This window comes from Lactuca virosa, chromosome 5 (genome assembly GCF_052849685.1).
Source record: "Lactuca virosa cultivar CGN04683 chromosome 5, Lactuca_virosa_CGN04683_v6, whole genome shotgun sequence".
NCBI lineage: Eukaryota > Viridiplantae > Streptophyta > Magnoliopsida > Asterales > Asteraceae > Lactuca > Lactuca virosa.
In genome coordinates this window covers 441,619,116-441,638,778 of record NC_136430.1, presented here as the reverse complement: position 1 = coordinate 441,638,778, position 19,663 = coordinate 441,619,116, and the positions used below count along the sequence as shown (strand labels likewise).

Genomic DNA, 19,663 nt, shown 5'->3' with positions numbered 1-19,663 from the left:
TCATTATATGGATTTTTAGGACACTCTGATATGACTACTTTTGAAACAACGACTCTTTTTGTAAACACTGATGGTTAATGGTTGTTTTTAAAATTTTAAAATTTTCTATGATTTTTGGGGTGTTATATTTACCTTTATTTATCAACATTATAACTCCAAATAACCAGTAAAAAATGTTTTCAAAGACACTACCAGACTCTGTTGGTCATAAGATAAGTGATCAATTATCTCTTCGTTCTTCCGGATATCGTATGAACATGATACATGGATTAAAATCGATCTCTTTGTCCAAGATTCACTTTCCCGATAATCCCGTTTTGTGACGATTCCTATTAGACTACCAATTGAACACAACAATTTAGTTATGGTTGGGCCCAACACTATAATGTCAACATCAAAACACCGAGGGGCCCAAAGATATCACTTTTCCTATTAAGGTAAAATGAACGAATAAACTTTGACTACATAATCATACAATTTTGCTTATCAAGTCATACATGGAATTACACTTTATAGCACCCACTTACGATATGCGTTGGAGTAAACCTGTAACATCCCAAAAATACTAAGTAAAAAAATGTTTTTTTAAGTCAACCAAAACCATCAAACATTCATTTCAAACCATCATAGTTGGACAATGTGGAAAAATAGTTATCAGAGTACAATCCCAAAATCATAAAATGTTGAACACTAGTGGATGCGATGCGATCATGTCGGGCCCTTCCCTTTTGAACCGAAAGTACCTGAAAAAAACTTAACCGTAAGCACAAAGCTTAGTGCGTTCCCCAAAATACTACATACCATACATACATCGGGCCATGTCCGGCATCGGGCCCCGCCTGATATAGATCTGTCAGAAACATGCGATGGGCCCCGCCCAACACATTCATTAGGTCCCGCCCGGTATACATACGAACAAATACACATAAATCAATGGGTCGACTAGCATCTTATACACATAAATCAATGGGTCGACATTGGTACCTTCGACCCGCAAATACTGTGAGGAAACTCACCTCAAACTGAAGATATCTAAGTCACAAAACGCATTGCTGCTACAAAGGTTCCTCATACTGAACACATCTGAACCATCCCTAATTACTATTTAGGGTAATAACCCTAAAGGTCCAAATCATATTCTCTCATACCAAGGGTAAAATAGTCTTTTACCCTTCCCATACTAGACCCAACTAACCAAGGCACAAGGCCATGCGTACTCGATGTCCACAGAAAAGGCATACGAGGCCAACCCGTTATGCCATGCATACCAAGAGGTTACGCCCTACGTAACACTCTGTTGTCCAAAATCACTTTTAAGGCTTCATATGCAAAGTCCAAATGTCCAATTCCTAGATCTAAATCTTGGGGAGGTCTTAACCGATAAAGTTGACAATTTTAAGCTTTTTCATGGTTTAATAGAGCCCAACATCAAACCTTAGGTTCATATCTTCACAAACGACCAACTCCTCGTGCATGGGAGGAATACAACCCTCAAGATCCAATTTTTTATGACTTATCAACCTCAGAAATGGCTAAAAATGATGCTCAAGGGTTCTGGAGTAGCTTCATACTCACAAGAACCAAGGCCATGGGACCAAAAACACATAAGGATTCACCGACCAACAATATCTAGCAAATGATGATGGTTTTTACATGTAATAACGTAGAAAATATCTCATACTCTTAAGGGTACATGCAACATACTTGATCTATGTCATAACACTATTAAAGCAACATACAATTGAACAACAAAACTTCTAAACCCTAATGGAAATCAAAATTTCATTGTGGAATTGGTCCCCGTTCAAAGTGAAAATATTATTTTGTCCTTTTTATTTACTTTTTACATTTTAATATTAATTTACAATTTATTAAATTATAGTGAAAAGAAAGATCATACCCCCATCCTTAAGACTCATCTTTCTCTCTTCTCTTCAATTTTACAATGGTGTAATAGGGAGAAAACATAAGGAAAAATATCTTAAAAGTTGAAAGGTACAATGTCTTATTATGAAAAAAAAAGTAAAAAGTACAACTTTGAAGTATGTTAGATTCTAAAAATATAATACTAGAAATGTTAGCAGAACAGGTTTAGATTTTCATAAAACAAAGTTTTAACAGGTTAAATTTTTAAAAGCCAATGTCTTAATACGAAAAAAAAACTAAATGTTCAACGTCTTAAAAGGTTACATATTGAACCTATAATGAAATATTTGAAATAAAATAATAGCTTAAAGTACATTGTCTTAGAGTGAAAAAAAAGTAACATGAAAGAAAACTTAAAGTAAATCACAACAAGTGGTAACCAAAGAAAACCATGTTATAATTGTTTGGATTTTCATAGTACAATGTCTAAGTAGGAAAACAAAATAGAAGTATAATTATCAAAATATGTTACATTTTAAAAATGTAAAGTCCCAATAAGAAAAAAATTGAATGGTACAATGTTTTCAAAGTAAAATATCTTATTAAAAAAAAATTAAAAAGCACACACTTAAATATGTTAGGTATCCAAATTAGTCTTATTCAAAAACAGAAGTTAAAACGTATAACGTTAAAAAGTTAAAAGTATAATACTACAAGTGGTAACTAATATCAAACATATTTAGATTTTCAAAGTACGTCTCATTAGGAAAAATATAAGAGAAAATCTATTAATAGTTAAATTTAAAAGTACTATGCTGTAATTGTTTAGATTTTCAAAAGATAGTGTCTAAGTAGAAAAACAAAATAAAAAACCTTTTAAGGTAAAATGTTTTCAAAGTGCATTGTCTTGATAAGAAAAAAGAAATAAAACTAAAACATTTAAATATGTTAGATTTTTTATATAAAATGTTATAAATGTTAACCAAAATCAAACAAGTTTAGATTTGTAAAATACAAAGTCTTAATACGTTAAATTTTTATAATGCAGTGTCTTAATAAAAAAGTAAAAATAAAAGTACATGTTAATAGGTTAGATATTGAAACCATACAGCTATTACTTAAATAATAATGCTATAATTGCTTAAATAACATTATCTTAATATGAAAAAACAAATAAGAGAAAAATATCTTCATAGGTTAGATTTTAGAATACTATGTTATAATTGTCTTGATAGATATATGGTACCTAAATAGGTTAAATTTCAATGCATAACTTTTAAGATAAAAGAATTAAAATCATAAATGGAAAAAATTAAAATGTTAATATCTTAGTAGGTTAGATGGTGAAACTACAGTGTAACTGAAAGTATTATACTACAGTTGATTAGATTTTTAAAAATATGATGCTTTAATAGGAAAAAAAAAAACTGAAAGTACAATGTTACAATTGGCAGCCATGACTAAACAGTTTTAGATTTTAAAAGTAGAATGTATTAAAACTACAATGTCTTAATATGTTAGGTTTTGAAAATATAAAGTTACAATTTGGAGTGTATTGTTGCAATTGGTTAGATTTTGAGAATACACTGTCTTAATAATAAAAAATTTGAAGTTATAATGCTATAACTGGTAACCAAAAACAAACATGTTTAGTTTTTCCGAGCACAGTGACTTGATAGGAAAAAAATAAAATAAAAGTAGAATTTCTTAATAGGTTTGATTATGAAAGTATAATGTTTTAATAGAGAGTTTTATACCTTAGCATCGAAATAGCATTCAGATATAACAACCAAACTTATAGACAAAGTAGAGTTTGGTTTCTTACGTTGGCTTCGTATAGATGAAGGTGTTCACTTAGATAGTGTGTCCATAACATATCACCTTCCATACATAACCTTATTTTTATATCGTATTCGAATTCCCTGAAACCATGTGATAAATTTTAACTAGTATTGTAGTTTGTGAGGGTAGAAGAGTAAATTTACTTGCCTTTTGAATTGGATCATAATCCAGTGGAAACAGAAGAAGTAATTCAAGCAGTAGTTTTGTTTGAACTAGCTGTGTAATGAATGGGTTGCTGAGTACTTCCACCAGCTGACATATCAAAACAATAAAAGGCATGTTAGAAACCACAGCTAAGAAATGGAATCGCGGATTCCGGAAGAGCTGGAATTTAAGATTCTAGTGAGGTCCTCATGTGTTTGGTTGATAATTTGGATAGATTTCAATTCTGTCAAATTTCTTGAAATTCCATGTTTGATAATCACATCTAAGAATTGGAATTCGAGATTCTATTCAATGGTTGAAAATTTGGACGGAATTCAATTCCGTCAAATTGCTATGAGTTTCATATTTGATGGACTTCAATCATTCATAGGGGCAGGTGGAAGGAACTCAATTTCATTATTCCTTTTTTATCAAAAGACCAAAATACCCTTGTTATATGTGTGTGTGTGTATGAATAATACTGGAGATAGGAGATCACGGTTGAAATTTGGACCTAATATTTCCATTAAAGAAACAAAACACCAGAAAGCTTATGATTCATCTTTCATGATGAATAATACTGGAGACAGGAGATCACTCATGCCATGTGAGAAAAAAAAAAACTGTTTATTTCAAATAGTAGCAAAATATTGTGTGTATAATTGAAAAACAGAAATAAATTGACAACAAAATTTAGTTTCGTTGCCCGTGTTAAAAAAATGTTTAAAAAAAGTTGATTGATTGGTTTAGTTTTACCCATAATAGCATTGTACTTACATTTATTTACCAATAGAAGCAATGCACTTAATTCTTTATCCATAATAGCAGCCTACTTATATTTTTACTAATAACAGCAACATATTTTCATTTATGGGCAATGTACTTTATTTGTTACACATTGCTATTATTGGTGAAGAGATCTAAGTATTGTGACGCTTTTATCTGTAAAGAAATGTAAGTATGTCGCTATTAGGGTTTAGAAAGTAAAGTATATTGCTTATATTGATAAAAAAAAAATGAAGTATGTTGCTATTTTCTGAAACTTACCCTTTAAAAAAATTAAAATAAAATGTTTCAACCCCCAAAGGATGATGCCATGGCATTCCCCATACCAATTATAATTTATCAAACTGCCAAAAAATAAATGATAAGAGTAACAATTATATAAGAGCAAATTATTTTTGTACAAAGTAGCTTTTCGTAATTTGTTTTTTAAAATGAAATACCTCGAGATGATGGTGGTCTTTGGAAGCCTGATTATTTCACCTACTTTTGTTTTGACCTTGACTTTGACTTTGACCATGACCATCATAAGAGAGTTTTTTCTAAAACTTGAATGGAAATATCTCGGGCAGGGTCCTCTGTCTGTTGTTTTGCTGCCCTCTGCCCGAATGACTGTCTGTCTTCTGAAGTAGTAGCTGTATCAAGTCTCTCCTGATTGTTAACAGAGGGAGAGCCTCTGAATGAAGATGAAGGTGTTCCATTCGCAAGAGAGAGATCTGGGAAGCTCCAATGAAGACAAAGTTGTTTGAAGAAAGTTATTCAACAATAATTCACATTCGAGTCGTTTGATGATCTGAAGCAAAAAATGACTTAATAAACAACAGACTTTTTTAAACATATCAATCAGATATCAGACACAACTTTTTTAAAGAAAGTGATGAAGTTTATTAGGGCTTGAACATGGAAATGAAAGAGATATCATGTTCAAATATTTAACATCTGTGTTGATAAAGTTGAAGACCCATGGACCAAAAGCGTTATGAAACCATGAAATGAGTACCAAAATTTCAAAAAAATATTCTTTTTTAGAGAATCTTTTCAAGGATTAGGGTATTAGTTATGTTCCTTAAACATATATGACAGATACTTTCATCTCATGTTATCAACTCCTCCTGCAACATATATACCAACGTTGTTTACTATAAAATTCTACTTTTGTTTTTTTTCCAATTACATTGTAGTCACTTTTCTATGTTACATTATTAAAAGATTCTCAAAAACTAAAAATAATGAACTATTGACAAATAAGAGCATGAAAACCGAATAACAACATGATTTATAAAACTATTAACTAAGAACTTTGTGAAGATTCTCAAAAACTAAAAATAAAGACCCGTTTACAAATATATATATATATATATATATATATTTATATATATATATATATATATATAGCATCCTACTTTTTAGAATATAATGTCCTAATAAGCAATGCCATAAGCATTTTCACTGCTTAATTAGGTGAATTTTTTAGAATACAATGTCCTAATAAGCAAAAATAAAATAAAAAATGAAAGTTTGTGATGGTATAAATGGGTAGATTATTCAAAGTATAATGTCACAATAAGACAAACAAAATTGGAAGTACAATGCTATCTATAATTCGGTAGTTTTCAAAGCATAATAATACCCTAATAAGAAAAAAGGTGAAATTACAATGATATAATTGGGTACAATTCTGTCTAGTTAAGATTTATAAGATAAGTAATACTTCATGGCATGCCAAATATCATAAAGGAATATGTGTAATATTGTCTAGTTAAAATTATAAAGTTGCATTTTGTCCTGTTTAAAACTGTTAATTGCTACCAAAAGAATTTACCATTTCGATTAACTTCTTTATGCTTCTCCTTAGTCTGCACCTTTAACAAATCAGAATATTAGAAAGATAAACTGATATGAACATGCATGCATAAGGGAAAATTAGGTAAGTTCGATCCACCTGTGTAACTTTTGATATAGAGATAGCAATATTTGCTTTAGCATCCTCTATTATGAGGAAAAGAAGTATATCTTACTACTACAATAAACAATCTAATAGAACATATATTACAAAATAAGACATTACCATAAATAGCGAAGAGCCTTACTTGATCAACTTCAAACGCCCACTGATCCTCTAGAGAGAGAAATATTGAGTTAGATGAATTTAAAGTATCGAAAGCTAAAAGGCCCCCCTTGTGCTGAAGATAATTTTTTAAATCAGTTGTTACTTCCCTAAAAAGCACCAATTCTTGTGGTAGAAATTATGAAAGATCAACTCATATTATAGGAGATGTTTAAGTCTGTTATTATGAGAACAAAGACAGAGTTAGCGGAAGTCAAACACTAATTTATGATTCAACAAAAGGAATTGAAGTTACCTGAATAATAATTTGTGAAAATGATACAACCTTAGCCCCAATTGCTGATGGCATTAGCTCATCTAGCCCTCCAACAACATATATTATTACCAATCACTATGAGTTGTTGAAGGTTGTAGCATCATTTCAGTAAAGAATCTTGAAACAAATGATTAACCATCATACCACTATCAAAAAGAGAAGGAATCACTTCTATCATATCATTGAACTTTTAACTCTTTTCTTATTTGGACATTATACATTGTAAAATCAGCAGTGAAAATTGCTTACCATTGAGGGGGAACCGTAAGGATAAAAATGGAAGTAGCATGCTATTTTTGTCACAGAAAGTAAGATTGGGGTAAATTAAAAAAAAAAGTGGTAAATGATCGGAGAATGTTTAAGTTAACAGTTTTTTGTTCGATAAAGTTAGTGAAAATATCATGTGGCAAAACAAAAAGGTTATCGACCTTTTCACCCATCACTCCTACTTTCCAGCCACAAATGATACTTTTGGACAAAATTACCCTTGATGATCAACAACATCATATTAGTATAGTGGCCATTACTTTGTGGAATCAATATACGTTTTTCCAAAAAAGATCATGGATTTATAGTAACAAAAGCAATAGTTTCTTCACCTTTGATCAGAGTTGTAGCTACAAGAATTTGAGGAAGCTATACAGCTGATGGAAATGTCCCTCTTTGGCAACTATAAGACTGAATATGATCAAAAAGTTTGGAATTAGTATAAACAAATGGAAAGAAATGGCTTTGAAGAACCAAAGAGCATAAATTTGTGTGTATTTTGTTTTTCACCTTGGTGGCTTCTGAAACAGAATGGACCCTAATTAACTTCAAATTATTTTGAAGTTAAGTGCATCAGTGTAGATATCTGGTGATAAAATGTACTTCAAATATTGTAAAATAATATATGTAGTGATCAAGGGTATCTACACATGAAATCAAACATGGGTTTCTCAAATCTTATGCTTTGAAAAAATAATAACTGATTTTGAAATCAACAAAAGTCAAAATTTTGGGATTATGTTATTGACTGAAACTTTTGCAGATTTTTTCATCATTCCACAGCATTGTACACTAAGGTGGTGTTTGTTTTTTTTCGAAAAAAAGTCTTTTTGACCTCATATGTCTGTGAGAATGCACAAATCCCTGAAAGAAATTGATTAAAAAGAATAAACAAGAAATGTGATACATGGATATGTTAAAGAGAAGAAAAACAAGTAATGGTCTGATTTGGTAAATGTTAGAATCCGAAATACATTCTCAAAACCCATCCAAACACGCAAAACATTATCAAATGATTAACAAAATAAAAGAAACACATTCTGAAATAAGCCTACCAGACATTGTCAAAATCAGATTTTAGAGAAAAATAAAAAACAAAAACCCCCAACAAAACTAGAGAAAAATCATGTATATAGTTTCCTTCTTTTTTTGAGTTGAAATATAACTGGTGCAATTTGTTTGTGTCCCATTAACATCATTCTGAGTCTAATGCATGCTAAAGGCAAATGAGAGTAAGGGTTACTTCTGAAATTTCATTGTCACCACAAGGGAGGGTATGGTTTACTTCTGAAACAGGAGGAGTAGTATACATATATTGGTTTAAATGTAAGAAGAAATAGCAATCTACTTTTATTGATTTGTTTATTAGTATCCTACTTTCTTTATTTCCTATTATAGCATTGCACTTGGAAAAATCTGCCCAAATAGAGCAAGAAATGTCATCAAGATACAAAGCAATATTCATTGCTATGATCGGATTGATTTTTGGAAGTATGATTTCCTAGTGAGAGAGATTAAAAAAACTTACACTTTAAGAAGATACATGACATCAGGGCAATGGCCAAGTTTGTCTTTTATTTTGTTAAATACTAATCTGCCCCAAATAGCATAGGAGATGCAATTTGTGCCTGAAAGATATAATATCAGACAGATTATCTTCTTGAAGTATGGAAAAAAAATTAAAAAAAAGGAGTCCTTGTGCTGAAGAAAGTTTTGTAAATTGTTACCTTTAAGTAATGCACCATCAATAAGCCTTACTGATTGAACACTGCAGAACACAGTAGGTCTCAACTCATAAAAAAATCATTATCATGAACTTACTATGGAAAGAACATAAACTTGAGTTTCTTACTCCAACAGAGGCACCATAGTTTCTTACACAGTTGAGGGATAGAAAATAACTTCAAGACTTCCACCAGCAACATTTGTAGAAAAAGGAATAATTTCCACTTAAGATATTTACTGAAAATATATATATATATATATATATATATATATATATATATATATATATATATATTTCTGAAACAAGTACAAAAACATTAAAATAAAGTAATATGACATTAAAAGTGACTTATGAAGAAAAATAAATAATTATTAATACAAAAACTAATCTTTTTAATGAAGAAATAAATAATTGAATTTCGATTCCTCCCTAGGACGGATAAAATCCTTTGAATACAAATTTTGTGGGAATTTGATGGAATCCATTTTGTCAACCAAATTTGTAACTGAAGGAATCTCCATCAAAATTCCTTCAAAGCTCTATGGAATCCACGAACCAAACACGTCCTATGTTGCTCTTAGGATTAAAATAGAAAAAAGATATGAAAGAAAAACAACATGTTGATTTAGAGTATTATTCATTTTTCCATGTTAGGAGTAATATCTTTGGAAGATGAATCTATCACGAACAAAATTCTTCAATAGTTGCAACTGAGAAAAGTTAAAGAGTTTATATTTACCAATAGATATACTATTATATAGTCTTGAATTAAATTATTCTTTTTTTTTTCAAAAAGAACCTCATCCACATCCTCTTTTGTTGAGTAAAGGGTCAAAAAATCCAAGTCGTTCAAGTTTTACTTAATGAAAAGATAGAAACAAAACTGTATCACATGAAGATGAAAAGGACTTACATAAAACTTCTGTGGATTTGGTTCTCATTCCTGCATATTCATTATAATTAAAGCCATGTAATTTAAATGGGAGAATGAGCAATAATGCACTTTAAAAAATTACATGTAGCATGATGATCAAAGGCTTCATGGTCTGAAAAGAATACACCACCACGTAAATAAATAATTTAAAAATGACACAAGTTTAGACTCTTAGAACTGTGTGCAACTTTCACACAGTATAAGTAAGTGAAAAACATACAGATTACCTCTTTTAACCTTTCCTCTGTCACCTGCTTGAATGACACCTGCTTGAATGAAGAAAAAAAAACATTTCTTAGAGAAAACTAACAATTGACTACATGGCTAAATTAGCTAGAAAGTAGATTGCTATTTGACTTGTACATGAATGCAAACACAACTTCATCTTTTTCGTATCACACAATGAGATTTAGAAACAGAGAGGACACCATATACAAAAAAAAATCATGATACGTTGTTTTGACCTAACAAACAACTTGTGTTCTTTAATCTTGGAATCTCAGAAATAGTAAGAGAGGAGATGACATAAACAAGCTCACAAAAAAATGCTTAAGATCCAAGCATTTTACCTTATTATAACCCCCAAAAATCAAATTTCAATCTCTAAAATCCTGCAGACACAAAAGTTCACTTATTTTTTTAGCAATGACCATCAAAAAACTGTTTCAAATATGCAAATTATACAGTAGTTGGTTGACAATCAACACACCAAATTCATCCTAACTTAACTAAACAGAAACGCACAGCTTTATATTCAACTTTTAGTTGGAACCAAAATCCACTTCTATTTCTTTCATATTGACTTAAAAATAATAACAATAAATTATCTTTTCCTATTTAAATCTCTAATATCTCAATAAGTTGTTTAATATATAATTTTGGCTTGTGAATAAGAAGTACTTCTCTCCATGTAATTTAATCAAGATATTTCATCAAACACCTAAAGTGCTCAGGAGAACAATCTACAAGTAAACAATATTTTTTCGGGTTTTCAAAACTATTAAAGTTTTAGTAACAACACATCACCACTTGCTTGACCAATCATCTTTTTTTTTATTTGTTCAACATGAAGTATGTTTATCCCATCAATTCCTGAGGATAATAAATAAGCACAAGTTTTAGGAACAGAGGGGTATTTCTGGAAAAACACAAACAGGGTCGTAGACTCATAGCTATAGCTACATGTACACCTGCATATCGTTTCCATGAAGACAAATCACCCAACACCCTTATTTGAGATTCAATGGAACTAAAAGTGTACCTTTAAACAATAACATGAAAGCTAAATAAGAACATAAAAAACATGAAGGGCTTTATAGTGTTAAGGGTAAAAACATACACTTTGATTCTCGGAGGCATCTTCTTTTCCTTTTCTCCACCATAAGTTCTTTATTTGGTTTCTAAAACCTTTTCTTGTTGTAGAATAATGAATGGAATCTGTCAAATTATGTTAAATGACCAAAACACTCTTTAGTGATTTTTTTAATAAAATGATAGGGTTGCTATTTACTGAAAAAAAAAATATTTATGAAACAATTATTAAACACTAATTATATCATCATCAAACATTCATACTCTCATTTCATAAACATTTAAGAAAAGTAATGACTTTAAAAATGACTTATGAAGAAATATAAATAACTGATAATCTAATAATTGATTATAGAGTTGTATATAGAAATATAAATTAGGGGTGAGAATAAAGAAGGCCCAACATTGGGGAGGAATTTGATGGAATCCAATTCCCATCCATTTTGTCAACCAAATGTGTAACTGAAGGGATCTCCCATTCCAATTCCTTCAAATTTCTATGTAATCCATGAACCAAATAAATAGAAAAGGTAGGAAAGAAAAACACCACATTGATTTAGAATACGTCTTTGTTGAGTAAACCTTTAGCTGTTGCAACTGAGAAAAGTTTAAAAGTTAACATTTACAAATAGTTATAATATTATATAGCCTTAAAATAAAATTGTTTATTTTTTCAGATAGAACCTCATCCACATCCTTTTTGTTGAGTAAACAGCCAAATTGTTGACCAAGAAAAGCATTAGACATCTGTCAAAAAGTCAAAAGTCATTCAATAAAAGGGTTATGTGCCTTAAATAAGGAACAATACACAATCTGATAGAATTCTTATTTTCTTTGCACTTTACAACAACGGAAGAAAACATATTTGGTTCTTATGGCATTTGTTCCATTTTATAATATATGCAATACTTTTTGGCATGCCAAATATCATAAAGGAATTATACGATTGTCTAGTTAAAATTATAAAGCTGCATTTTGTACTGTTTAAAATCGTTAATTGCTACCAAAAGAATTTACCATTTTGATCAAACTTCTGTCAGCTTTTTGACAACTGAAGAATCTCAGGTATCTGCACATTTAACAAATATTAGAAGGATAAATTGATATGAACATGTATAAGGGAAAATTAGTTGATGGATATGTCCCCCTTCGGAAACTATTAAGACCAAAATGTTGGAAATTAGTATAAACAAATGGAATGAAATAGATTTAAAGAACAAAAGACCATAAATTTCTGAATATATATTGTATTTTACCTTGGTTGCTTCTGAAACAGAATGAACCCTAATTAATGTCCCCTGTTACGATGTTGTTGCTATGTGTGCACTGCAGCCAGTAGTGATCTATGAGCATCAATCTGCATTATTAATGAAAGATTAATTCAGAATATTTGGGAATTAAATGCATCAGTGCAGATCTATGAGCATCTATCTGTATTATTAACGAATCATGATTTCAAGATATTTTGGAATTAAGTGCATCAATGTAGATATCTGGTGATAAAATGTACTTCAGATCTTGAAAAATAGTATCTGTAGTGACCAAGGGTATCTACACATGAAATCAAACATGGGTTTCTCAAATCTTATGCTTTGAAAAAATAATAACTGATTTTGAAATCAACAAAGTCAAAACTTTGGGGTTATGTTATTGATTTGACATTTTTGCAGATTTTTTCATCATTCCATGATAATAGACACACCCTTTTGTGGTACTTGCTGGAAATGCTAGAAACCAATCATCCAAACATGGTGAAAATGCACAAAGTCCTGAAAGAAATTGATTAAAAAACAAATGAGAAATGTGATACATGGATATGTTAAATAGAAGGAAAAAAAAAGTATTGGTTTACAACAGGAGGAATAGCATACATCAATATAGGTTGCAAGAAATAGCAATCTACTTGCATTAATTTGTGTATTATAGCATCCTACTTTCAAATTTTCTAACTATAGCATTATACTAAGAAAAATTTGCCCAACTATAGCAATGTCATCAAGATACAAAGCAATTTTCATAGCTATGCTCGGATAGATTTTTTTAAGTATGATGTCCTAATAATGAACAAACTACAGAAAACTTACCAAAGAGAGGAAATTGTTCTCTCATTCATAACAATTTATAACAGAACAATCGAGGCAACTGAAAATCTATTCTAGGGTTTAAACCTAGCAATGTACTTTTCAGTGATTTCTTATTATATATAGAATCCTGCTTTCCTTTCATCTTACTACAACATTCTACACTCAAAAATCTACCCAGTTTTAGCAATGCCATACAATACAACTCGTTTTCGCTGCTTAATGTCCTAATAAGCAAAAATAATGAAAATATGATGCTATAAAGCTGTGCGTTTATGAATTTAGGTCCTTATTTAAGGTTCTTGTAACATTTCTGGTCCCTGTTCCAAATTAAGACATGATCTCAAATATGACTGACTCCATAGTGTTCCTTATTTGAGGTTCTTTTCACAAAATTCTCATATACAATATTTTTATTCACAAAAGAGAACTGATTACTACCTCTTTATAGTTTATACTGACCACTTGTTTTTAACATTTCAACCCACCAAAGACCACACCATGTAGCATTTCCCTTCGCTTATGTCCCAATTCTCTAAATAAAAGCACACTTTTTAAATAAATAGAAGAACTGACTAAATAACAGATATTTTTTGTAAGAATTACCAGGCATACTAAATGAGTGTTAAAGCGTTTTCCATGCAATATTCAATTATCTTTTTTTATTGATTCTACATGAAGTATGTTAATCCCATCATTTTCCTGAAGATAATGAATAAGAACAAGTTTTAGGAACAGAGGGATATTTCTGGAAAAACACAAACAGGGTCATAGACTCATAGCTATAGCTACCTGTACACCTGCATATTGTTTCCATGAAGGCAAATCACTCAACACCCTTATTTGAGATTCAGTGGAACTAAAAGTGTACCTTTAAACAATAACAAAAAAAAGTAAATAAGAACATAAAAAACATGAAGGGCTTTATATTGTAAAAGGTAAAAAAAATACACTTTGATAAATTTAGTTGTTTTAATGAAGAAATAAATAATGGAATTTCATTTCTTTCCTACGAATGGAATACAGATTTTAGGGAATTTGATGAAATGCAGTTCCATCCATTTTGTCAACCAAATTTGTAACTGAAGGGAGATCTCCCATTCCAATTCCTTCAAATTTCTAGGAAATCCATGAACCAAATAGAAAATGTAGGAAAGAAAAACAACATGCTGATTTAGAATACTTCATGTTAGGAATAACATCTTTGGATGATAGATCTATCACAAACAAAAACTTTTAACTGTTGCATTTGAGAAAAGTTGAGGAGTTAATAATCACACGAAATGCACTTACATATAATTCCCATGGATTTGATTCATGATCAAGTGTCCCATCTTGCATGTGTGTTTCTCATTTCTGTTAATACTTGTAATCTCCACTTTTGTAACCAAATATTTCAGTTAGTGAAAAGAACAGCATGCAAACTTTAACTACCGAACCACAATTACATATGCACATAGCAAAGATTAATGCGCTCCAAAACCCAAACACAAGAAAGCAACACTTAATTATGAATTTCACATCAGTAACTTTTAAATTAAGTGAACTTTTAACAAAAAAAAAAATAGATTGAAGTCTTTGCTAAATGAAAGCATTTTCTATCAAGTCAATCATAGATATAGACACAAATCCAGGAAATGTAAGACATCATTATCCAGGTAGCACTTTATCAGTGCAGCACTTGATGAAAAAGACCAAAAGGGTTATGTGCCTTATATAAGGAATAAAACACAATCTGATCTAAGTTTTTTTTTTCCAAAATCAGTTGAGCATGCTAAATATCGAACCCATCAGATGTTGGTAGGACTTAAAGTAAAGATTGAAGAACCAATCTAATAAAATTCTCATTTTCTTTGCACCAGCAACACTTGCAATCAGGTGTCCATAGGAAAGTACTACAGTATGTAGGAAAAGGAATAAGTGGAAAGAAAAGATTCTGCTTCGATAGACTTAGACTTGAAAAGAAAAGAAAAAGCATAAGTGAATCCAGTTGTATAACATATTGTAGCAACAGACATCATCTGGTTTTGGTGGACAAAAAAGAAAAGGGTGATGGTTGGGTTGTTACTTCCCTAAAAAGCACCAATTCATATTGAAAATTAAATCAGTAATCAAAATGGCAGAAATCATGAAAGAGTAACTCATGTTATTGGAGATGATAGAGATGCCATTTCTTGAAGTTACCTGAATAATAAGTTTTTTAAATGATACAAATAAGCTAATGCCATTTCTTCCATCAGCAATTGGACCTGTAAGATTGGGCATTACCTGTAGTTTAATACTTCTAAAACATAAAGAAAGATGATTTAAAACTTTGAAAATATAATAGGGGGACAAAACGTAAAGGGACAGTGATGTATGAATATGCATGCTCAACTATTAGCCACTCCAGTATGTTGATAAAGTATAATTCACCAGAACAGGATCCATGTGCTTCAATGTTATACAATCAAATTTATAAGACAGTATAAAAAAAGGTACAAAACCAACATGGAGAAATTAATATGAAATATAGATACAATTTCAGTATTTTCATTGACACATAAGAAATGATTATTATCTCACCAGAGATGCGAAAGTAACCACCAATACCCTCTTACATAAAATTCCCATGGATAAGTTTCATGATCAAGTGCCCCATCTTGCAAGTGTGTTTCTCATTCCTGCACATTCATTATAATTAAAGCCATGTCATTAAAATGGGAGAATGAGCAATAAAGCACTTAAAATATTTACATGTAACATATGATGATCAAAGGCTTCATGGTCTGAAAAGAATACACCCCAAAAATCAAATTTCAATCTCTAAAATCCTGCAGACACAAAATTACAAACATAAGTTCGTTCACATATTTTTGTAGCAACGACAATCAAAAACTTTTTCAAATATGCAAAATTATACAGTAGTTGGTAGCCTATCAACACGACAAATTCATCCCAACTTAATTAAACAGAAAATGCACAACTTTATATGCATTTTTTAGTTAGAACCAAAATACACTTCTATTTCTTTCTTATTGAGTTAAAAATACAAACAATAAATTACCTTTCCCTAATTGAATCTCTAATAGCTCGATAAGTTGTTTAATAAATTAATTTGGCTTGTGAATATGTACTTCTCTCCACATAATTTAATCCGATAACATTTTCACCCTTAAAACAAAACAAAACAACTCTTTAACTTAATCAAGACATTTCATCAAACACCTAAAGTGCACAGAAGAACAATCTACAACTAAACAAAACTTTTTTGGGTTTTAAAAACTATTAAAGTTCTACTAACAACACATCACCACTTGCTTGACCAATCATCTTTTTTTTATTTGTTAACATGAAGTAGGTTTATCCCATCTTTTCCTGAAGTTAATAAATAAGCACAAGTTTGAGGAACAGAGGGGTATTTCTGGAAAAACAAAAACAGGGTCATAGACTCATTGCTATAACTACCTGTAGTCCTGTACACCTACATATCGTCTCCATTATTACAAATCACCAAACACCCTTATTTGAGATTCAATGGAACTAAAAGTGTAACTTTAAACAATAACATGAAAACTAAATAAGAACATAAAAGGCATGAATGGTTTTATAGTGTTAGGGGTAAAAGCATACACTTTGTTTGATTCTCAGGGGCAGATATCTTCTTTTCCTTTTCTCCACCATAATGAATGGAATCTGTCAAAAGAAATGGAATCCATCATGTATATGGTTGACAGCAAATGAAAAAGATTTCAATTCCATTCATTTGTTGTTATTTATTTAGTTTGCAAATCTATCAGAAGAATTAAAATGAAAATTATGTTAAATGACCAAAACACTCTTTAGTGATTTTTTTAATAAAATGATAGGATTGCTATTTACTGGAAAAATATTTTATTTATGAAACAACTATTAAACACTAAATAGATAATAATATGGTAATTGATTATGAATATCTACAATTATGGAGTTGTATATTAGGATAAATTAGGGATGAGAAAGAAAAATAATATTTGGGTTGTAGGTATAAATTTAGACTTTTTAATGAAGAAATAAATAATGGAATTTCAATTCTTCCCTAGGAATGATAAAATCCTTTGAATACAGATTTTGAGGAATTTGATGAAATTGTGTCACATGAAATGCATTTACATAAAACCCCCATGGATTTGGTTCATGATCAACTGCCCATCTTGCAAGTGTGTTTCTCAAATCTGTTTATTACTTATAATCTTCATTTTGTAACCATAAATTTCAGTTAGTGAAAAACAACATGCAAATTTTAACTACAGAATCACACTTACATATGCAAATAGGGTAAGTGAAAAACCTCTGATTACTATATCATCTACCATCAGTCCATAACAAAGATTTATGATCTCCAAAACCCAAACACAAGAAAGCATCACTTAGATATGAATTTCACATCAATAACTTTTAAACTAAGTGAACTTTTAACATAAAAAAATAGATTGATGTCTATGCTAAATGAAAGCATTTTCTATCAAGTCAATCATATAGATAAAATAGACACAAATCCAGAAGATTAAATAAATCATTATCCAGGTAGCACTTTATCAGTGCAGCACTTGATGAAAAAAAAAGGGGGGTTATGTGCCTTATATAATGAGCAATACACAATCTGATGTAAGTTTTTTTTTCCAAAATCAGTTGGACGTGCTAAATATCAAACCCATTATTTATTTAGACTTTACAACAAAGAAACAAAATTTATTTGGTTCCTATGGCATTAATTTTAATTTAATATGTGTAATACTTTATGGCATGCCAAAATATCATAAAGGAATTGTACTATTTTCTAGTTAAAATTATAAAGTTGAATTTTGTACTGTTTAAATTTATTATTTGCTACCAAAAGAATTTACCATTTTAATCAACTTCTTTCAGCTTCTCCTTAATCTGCTTTGACAACCAAAGAATCTCAGGTATCTGCACATTTAGCAAATATTAGAAGGATAAATTGATATAAACATGTATAAGGAAAATTTAAGTCAGTCCAGTCCACCTGTGTAACTTCTGATACAAAGTTAGTAATAGCTGCTTTAGCATCCTATTCAAGGGAGCATTTCCTGAACTTCATTTGGTTATAGGTTAAACTCCCAACATAATCATCTCAACCTAACCAAGTTCCTAGTTCAAATTTGAAGTCTGGGATTCAACTGATTTCCCAGGCATTTCATCGAGCAGACGGAGGTTGAACATTTGGTATAATACTAATCTTGGGTTCTTAGGCTTAGATAGCTTCTGGTATTACTGTTTATTTGGTTTGTTGATGATCTTACAGGGGCACATCCCAATGGGGAAACAAAGAAAACATTAGCTGATGAAGTATTCGATGATCACACACCCATAAAAAGAGATTTGACTAGAACATCATCATCTGATAAAATTGGTTATTCATAAGAGTGCTGACAGAATCTGAAATACATTCTCAAACGACCCAAAAAATCATCCAACCACACAAGACATTATCAAATGAACAACAAAACCACAGAAACACATTCTGAAATAAGGCTACCAAACCCGCTTAATCAAGATTTTACAGATAAACAAAAAACCCAATAACGAGATAGAGAAGGAAACCCTAAAAACGATCGATGAAACTACAGAAAAACTATGTAGTTTCCTTCTGTTTTAATGTTGCGAGACAACTTGTGCAGCAATGCAGTAAGAAAATCAGATTTTACAGATAAAAAAACCCGCCAATCAGGAAAAAAAAAAGCAACTAAACTTCGATCTTTAGTCTCCCCGGTTGAAAGAATTTCGTCCCGAAATTCAATTTGTGACGAATTCTATTAGAACTAAACCGGATGCAATTGTATAATTGGAGAGGTGGTGACTTTGAGAACTCTTTGATTATTTTGGGTTAATTCTCCAAGGGAAGAGCCCACTTCTTTATCTATAATGAAAGTAATGTTTCCTTAATTCGAGTTCTACAGTCTAGATTGCAAGAAATTAGGATTAGGAAATCATGATCCGACCATGGCGACCTAGTTGAAAAGATTATCTAGTTAGATATTATCTGAATTAAGAGAGCGGTATAAGTTTCGATGATGCACCAACTGCACTGAGCGTTAAATCCGCATTGATCTTTAAGTTGCATTCTAAATTTGCACTAAGTGTAACTTCGCCGCTTAATAAAGAAGAGATTAGGAACAATTTGTTCACTTCCGGGTTGACTACTACATCTGGAAAATATATATTTTGAAATAAGAAGGGGTAGCACGAATGAAAATAAATGATCAAGGGTAAGTTCCTAAAGATACGTACTAAGGGTAGGCAACGAAGTTTTGGTACCTCTCTAATGTAAAGGCTTTTTAAGTGT

The 19,663-nt window shown here is 30.6% G+C and overlaps 1 long non-coding RNA gene across 21 annotated transcripts; it reads right to left on the bottom strand.

The window, feature by feature from the left end:
• Positions 1 to 408: 408 nt before the first annotated feature.
• Positions 409 to 19,115, bottom strand: LOC145114087 (uncharacterized). 21 transcript variants are annotated; one of them, XR_013710921.1, is made up of 28 exons: positions 18,344 to 19,115; positions 18,204 to 18,267; positions 16,951 to 17,013; positions 16,075 to 16,151; positions 15,904 to 16,001; positions 15,523 to 15,587; positions 14,632 to 14,716; positions 14,131 to 14,209; positions 13,945 to 14,040; positions 13,780 to 13,873; positions 12,960 to 13,026; positions 12,514 to 12,614; positions 12,275 to 12,326; positions 11,286 to 12,004; positions 10,516 to 10,557; positions 10,174 to 10,212; positions 10,029 to 10,058; positions 9,926 to 9,955; positions 9,139 to 9,195; positions 9,014 to 9,054; positions 8,815 to 8,914; positions 7,797 to 7,872; positions 6,999 to 7,697; positions 6,704 to 6,920; positions 6,458 to 6,497; positions 5,079 to 5,428; positions 3,692 to 3,960; positions 409 to 743 (listed from the first exon to the last, which is right to left on the bottom strand). It is a non-coding gene; the product is annotated as an uncharacterized LOC145114087 (long non-coding RNA). The 21 variants fall into 21 exon arrangements; XR_013710935.1 differs by lacking the exon at positions 7,797 to 7,872 and having other exon boundaries at positions 6,999 to 7,094; positions 7,619 to 7,697; XR_013710928.1 differs by having other exon boundaries at positions 6,999 to 8,914; positions 11,286 to 11,383; positions 11,808 to 11,854; positions 11,942 to 12,004.
• Between the last annotated feature and the right edge of the window lie 548 nt (positions 19,116 to 19,663).